Below are 7,168 nucleotides of genomic sequence, written 5' to 3'. Positions count from 1 at the left end.
GTTCAGAATTTGTTTCTTGAGGACATCGCATAGTGTTTGATGCCCTTTGAGACTTTTGAACAGGCCAGTCTCTAGCAATGTCTTCAACCTAGCATTCTCATCAGCAATAGCAGTGGTTTCCTCAGAAGAGGGGTTAGTTACCACATCAACAGTTGAAGATATTGCAACTTCAGAAGCACTAGAACATTCAGCAATAGAGACAACATTGTCATGCTCAAGACATTTTAAACAAGGTGGCACAAAATCTTCCTGAGCGGAACTGATCTGTTGAGCGAGTAGTGAATCGTTCTCTTTTTGAAGATCTTCATGAGATGCTCTCGGTTTCTCTAGATCTTGCTTCCTTTGGAGATAATCATAGCAAAACTTCTCATGAGTGACTGAGAGGGTTTCATGAGGACTTTCAAGCTTTGTGTACTTAACGTGAAGATTTTTTATGTCTTCAATTAAGGACTGAGTTCGATTCATTTCCTCATCCAACAGGTCATCACTTTTGTCTAGCAATTTTTGAATGTGTTTCATAGCAGTTTGTTGTTCAGTTGTAATTTTAGCAAGAGTCTTATAGCTGGGTTTGGATTCACATTCACAGTCATCTTCACTGGAGGTTTAAAAGTAAGCATCGTGTGAGTTTACCTTGGCACCACGTGCCATGAAGCAGTACGTTGGAGCAGAGTCGTCCTCATCATTGGCTTCATCATCAGTGGCGTGACCGTTGTCTTCAATGTTGAAGATGGACTTGGCAAAGAATGTCGAAGCCAGAGCCAGGCTTGCCATGCCTGAATCAGACTCCTCCTCAGACTCCACCCTCAGAAGCAGACTCCTCCTCTGAATCCATCTCCTTGCCAATGAACGCACGAGCCTTGCCACATGAACTTTTCATGTGATACGAAGACTTTGATGAAGACTTGAAACAAGACTTTGAAGATTTCTTCTTCTTCTTGTCGTCAGAATCATATTCCTTGCTCTTCTTCTTTTTCTTGGATTCCTTGTCCCATTGAGGACATTCAGATATGTAGTGTCCAGGCTTCTTGCACTTGTGGCATGTTCCGTTCTTGTAGTCACAAGAGGAAGCCTCATTATTTCTTAAGCTGGATCTTGAAGACTTTCCGAAGCGATTCTTCTTGAAGAACTTTTGGAACTTTCTCACAAGCATTGCTAGATCTTTGCCAATGTCTTCAGGATCACCAGAACTGCAGTCAGACTCTTCTTCAGATGAGGAAAAAGCTTTTGTCTTCAAAGCACGGGATCGGCCATAGTTAGGGCCATAGATATCTATCTTCTCAGATAGCTGGAACTCATGTGTATTGAGCCTCTCAAGTATGTCATACGGATCAAGACCTTTGAAGTCAGGGTGTTCTTGAATCATCAGGGCCAAAGTGTCAAATGAGCTGTCAAGTGATCTCAGTAGCTTCTTCATAATTGCATGCTTGGTGAGCTCATTTGTGATATCAGTGAGGTGATTGAAAGTGAGCTGGACATTCTCATTGACATTTCTCTTGAAGCGGTTGAAGAGATTGTGAAGAACATCAATCCTTGAGTCTCTCTAAGTTGAGATGCCTTCGTTGACCTTGGAGAGCCAGTCCCAGACTAGTTTACAGTTTCCAGAGCACTCACATGGCCATACTGTCCTTTGGTCAGATGACCACAGATGATGTTCTTGGCGGTCGAGTCCAGTTGCACGAACCTCTTGACATCAGCAGCGGTGACACCTTCACCGACCTTGGGAACGTCTATCTTGATGACATACCAGAGGTCGATGTCAATGGCTTCAAGGTGCATACGCATCTTATTCTTCCAGTAGGGGTAATCAGTGCCATCCAAGACTGGGCACGCATCGGAGACCTGGATTATCCCTATAGTCGACATATCTAAAACTCCAGGTGGTTAAACCGTATCACACAGAACAAGGAAGCACCTTGCTCTAATACCAATTGAAAGTGCTAGTTATCGACTAGAGGGGGGTGAATAGGCAATTTTTATGAAAGTCTTCAAAACACGAAGTCTTTGAAGACAAATAATCAAAATGAACCTATATGATATGCAGCGGAAGATGAACTACACTAGACGAGCCATAGTTATGTAAGCAATATAGTGAAAGCAAGAATACTAATAGCAGCTAGGTAGTATGGATCGGAATGGAAGACAGTATGAAGCCAAACAGATAATAGTCTTTACACAGTGAAGTCAAACAGATCAGGCGTGCAAGCAATGACTTCACGAAGACAAACTGAAATGTAAATGAGTTGGAAGATAGAACCAGGAGCTTGATGAAGACAAGGATTTGGTAGAACAATTCCAGTTACTGTGACAACTGTATGTCTGGTTAGGGAGGCTGAGATTGATCTTAGAAGACCGCGTCTTCACCTTATTCCCCTTGAGCTAAGGACACCCAGTCCTCGCCCAATTACTCTGGTAAGTCTTCAAGGTAGACTTTCAAACCTTCACAGACTCCGTTCACTAGCGATCCACAATGACTCTTGGATGCTCAGAACACGATGCCTAACCGGCTGGAGGATGCACAATCCTCAAGTGTAACAAGTCTTCAGGTCACGCAGACAGAAAGACTTCAGTGATGCCTAACACTCTTTGGCTCTGGGTGTTTCGGGTTTTGTCCTCTGATACGTCTCCAACGTATCTATAATTTTCGATTGTTCCATGCTATTACATTATCCATCTTGGATGTTTTATATGCATTCATACTTTTTTATATGATTTTTGGGACTAACCTATTAACCTAGAGCCCAGTGCCAGCTTCTGTTTTTTCCTTATTTTTGAGTTTTACATAAAAGGAATACCAAACGGAGTCCAATTGACGTGTCAATTTTTGATGATTTTTTATGGACCAAAAGAAGCCCCCGGAGTAAAAGAGTTGGGCCAGAAGAGTCACGAGCAGTCCATGAGGGTGGAGGGAGCGCCCACCCCCTGGGCGCGTCCCCCTATCTCGTGGACGACTCGGAGACCCCCCTCACATGAAACCGACGCCAAAAATTCCTATAAATACAGAAACCCCCAGAAAGAAACCTAGATCGGGATTTCCGCCGCTGCAAGCCTCTGTAGCCACTGAAAACCAATCTAGACCCGTTCTGGCACCCTGCCAGAGGGGGGATCCATCACCGGTGGTCATCTTCATCATCCCGGCGCTCAACATGACGAGGAGGGAGTAGTTCACCCTCGGGATTGAGGGTATGTATCAGTAGCTATGTGTTTGATCTCTCTCTCTCTCTCTCTCTCTCGTGTTCTTGATATGGAAAGATCTTGATGTATCGTGAGCTTTGCTATTATAGTTGGATATTATGATGTTTCTCCCCCTCTACTCTTTTGTAATGGATTGAGTTTTCCCTTTGAATTTATCTTATCGGATTGAGTCTTTAAGGATTTGAGAACACTTGATGTATGTCTTGCATGTGCTTATCTGTGGTGACAAATGGGATATTCACGTGATCTACTTGATGTATGTTTTGGTGATCAACTTGCGGGTTCAGTGACCTTGTGAACTTATGCATAGGGGTTGGCACACGTTTTCGTCTTGACTCTCCGGTAGAAACTTTGGGGCACTCTTTGAAGTTCTTTGTGTTGGTTGAATAGATGAATCTGAGATTGTGTGATGCATATCGTATAATCATACCCACGGATACTTGAGGTGACATTGGAGTATCTAGGTGACATTAGGTTTTGGTTGATTTGTGTCTTAAGGTGTTATTCTAGTACGAACTCTAGGATAGATCGAACGGAAAGAATAGCTTCGTGTCATTTTACTACGGACTCTTGAATACACCGATCAGAAAGAATAACTTTGAGGTGGTTCCATACCCTACAATAATCTCTTCGTTTGTTCTCCGCTATTGGTGACTTTGGAGTGACTCGTTGTTGCATGTTGAGGGACTGTTATATGATCCAATTATGTTATTATTGTTGAGAGTACTTGCACTAGTAAAAGTATGAACCCTAGGCCTTGTTTCAACGCATTGCAATACCGTTTTAGCTCACTTTTATCATTAGTTACCTTGCTGTTTCTATAATTTCATATTACAAAAACCTATATCTACTATCCATATTGCACTTGTATCACCATCTCTTCGCCGAACTAGTGCACCTATACAATTTACCGTTGTATTGGGTGTGTTGGGGACACAAGAGACTCTTTGTTATTTGGTTGCAGGGTTGTTTGAGAGAGACCATCATCATCCTACGTCTCCCACGGATTGATAAAACTTAGGTCATCCACTTGAGGGAAATTTGCTACTGTCCTACAAACCTCTGCACTTGGAGGCCCAACAACGTCTACAAGAAGAAGGTTGTGTAGTAGACCTCATCCTCGCAAGGATCTCTCTCTCTCAAAGGCTTCGGAGGTGGGTTGCTCTCAAACGACAAAAGCCGTGCACTAACTCTGATCAGCCACCAATTTATGGTGTAGGGGGGTGGGCTATTTATAGCCTTGAGGCAACCCGACATGATATGTCCGAAATGACCGTGAGTCACTAAGGAACCGACATGTGTCCAACGATCGGATTTCAAACACACGCGACAGCTTGGCTTGGGCTACAAGCAAAGCTGACTCATCCAACTCTGGATAAGATTTGCTCTCATTATCTTCGCTCGAAGACATAGGATTTTGGTTGAGCATCATTTCAGTCATCTGACTTTGTTCTCTTGGACCCCACTTAACAGTACGGTGGTTCCTATGACTCAAGAAAGAAGAAAAGGAAAGTACGAAAGAAACTATGTCTTCGCACTCCATAGTCTTCAAGTGAATGTTTTCATCGTCATTATCTTCAACGTGAATGTCTTCAGGAACCACCATTGTATTCAATGTCTTCATACATTTTTAGGGATCATCTTTGGTGGGTAAACCGAATCAATGAGGGACTACTACCCGTGTTATCCTGCAATTCTCACAAACACATTAGTCCCTCAACCACGTTTGTCGTCAATACTCCAAAACCAACTAGGGGTGGCACTAGATGCACTTACAACCTCCATGTCGTGTCTCCAAACACAATACTCTCAACAGAGGGACGGCATCGAGGACGCCGCTATCGCGTCGGTCCAACTCCAAACCTAGGCTTTCACCCCGAGACATCAACCAAACCGGAATGAAGTGAGTACGGTGTCGACACACCTCGGCAATGCCTCCAAGGAGGGAAACGACACCCACGGGCACCGTCGTCGCCGGCCCCGACTGAAGACGGATACAGACTTTTGTTTGTAACGTCGCACACCATCCTCCTCGCCCATCGGAATGGAACCACTGTCCACGTTGTTCACATCGCCGCCGCTGTGGCAATTCAATGTCGTGGCCGATGCGTCATGGAACAACGACAACCTGCACCACAAGATCCCACCTCTCTTCCAACTCTGATCTGGCCGAGCACCCGCAACCCCCACCTTCGAGCACCTCCTGCGTGGTTGAGGAACCGTTGTTGTCACGCTCCTGACAGCTACAGTGCAGGCCGTCCCCCAGCCCAGATCGGGCCCTGGCTGGGCCCAGATCTAGCCCGCATCACCCTCACCATGGCCGCTGGCGGTAGCTCCATGCGGTTTTCGCCGCCTCCAGGAAGCACCACCGACGGCTGTGGCACTGCCAGCTTCACGTTCATGGCCCCAGGAAGCCGCACGGATGCAGCCCTCGCGTCGCAGCCCATCGTCGCCTCCAGGCCAGCGCCGCCGCTTCCATGGCCGCTCACCCCTCCGAGCTATGGATCCTTCGCCAGCCAGCACGCTGCTCCGCCATGACCCTCCTATCGCCGCCCACCGCCTCTCAGCATCGCCGACGTGCGATGCCCGATGAAGCCTCCTCTGTGCGAAGTCAGTGCCACAAGGCGTGCTCTCCTCCCCGTCGCCTTTGGCGGCTAGGGGGCCGCCACCATCGCCAGGGCCGACGGCTGCGGTCGAGTGGATCTGGGGTAGGGTTCGCTAGCTAGGGTTTCGTCCCCTCGGGGTCGCTCGCACGTGCGACCCTGGAGGGGAGGGGAAAGTTGGTATATGAGCAGACAAGTGTGTGACCAGCATAACAATATACTTTCATACATATCGTATACAAAAGAAACAAATACATAAAGGAAAAATGGGCCCTTTTTGTTGTTGTTGGGCCAGGATTTTTTTGTGTGCAGCTTGCAAACATTTTTTTTGTTGAAGAGCTTGCAAACAATAATATTTTTGAACAAGACTTTACATGTCCAACGCGAATATGTATAAGTTTACACCTATTTTTTTGACTTTTTTTTAAACGTGAAAATGTCATTTTTGAATCATTTGAAATAAAATCCAGCAATGTAGCCGTCCACCAAAACTTGGCACTCACAAATTCAGCCTTTTGCTATGATGGCAAATGCAAGGCTCTCAGCACGACAAAGTGATACATGCTCAACGTTCACAAGTCGTGCCAGTAGTACATATAACATCCTCTAGGGCAGCAAATACGGTAGTAGTGTACATAATGTACGAGGCCAGTGGAGCAAAATAGTTGGGCACTTTTGCGAGGGCAAAGGCCCCTTTTGCGGGCTCTTCCCCTTTCCCGACGCCGCAACGAGACGCGCAGAGGCAGCAGCAGGCCCGACAGCACGAAATTGGCACCGGTCGCTCGGGACAAGCAAGAGCAACACAGGACAGGTGGCTTGCTTCACTCGCCCGCCTGCCCCACACGGCCACAATTGGCGAGTGAGCTGTTCTTTGTCCCTGCCCGTCCGTCCATCCAACCTCCATCCGCTTTTGTGCTGTGCCTTGGCGCCCCTGCCTTTCTCCTTCCGGACGACGTGTGAGATACTCAATTCTATGTGCAGAGCCCCAGCTGATTGGCTCTCAACTGCCCCAGCATCAGTCGCATGCCAACCAAGACCTTGTTTGTCCTTGTGTGCTTTTGATTATGGAACTGCTCAAGAGCGCATGATCTTCTAGAGGGGGGGTGCACCGTAGCCGTGGCTGCATAGTTTTTTCTTGAATGAATTTAAAATATTCGCCTGCCTTATCAATTATATTATTTGAACAGAAGAGGAATGCTCGGTTAATTAACAAAAAAACCGGGTGAAAACAGAGTAGTAGTACATGTAAACATCACACGAACAACCAACGAGCCCGAGAAACCCAAGGTTAACAATAACAACCATGGGCATGGCAGCAAAAAGACATGGCGCGCGGTCCCGGGCGGGAGGCCTGCTCGCTTTTCCCACACGAC

At 46.6% G+C, this 7,168-nt stretch overlaps 1 pseudogene; it reads left to right on the top strand.

Annotated features, from left to right (window-relative positions):
* Positions 1-5,236: 5,236 nt before the first annotated feature.
* Positions 5,237-5,918, top strand: LOC147974608 (uncharacterized; annotated as a pseudogene).
* The last annotated feature ends 1,250 nt before the right edge of the window (positions 5,919-7,168 follow it).

Source organism: Triticum urartu, chromosome 4A (assembly GCF_056163025.1).
Source record: "Triticum urartu cultivar PI428250 chromosome 4A, HENAU_Tu73, whole genome shotgun sequence".
In the NCBI taxonomy this organism is placed as follows: Eukaryota; Viridiplantae; Streptophyta; class Magnoliopsida; order Poales; family Poaceae; genus Triticum; species Triticum urartu.
Note: the sequence above shows the minus strand (reverse complement) of the source record. Positions and strands in the feature narration are given on the sequence as shown.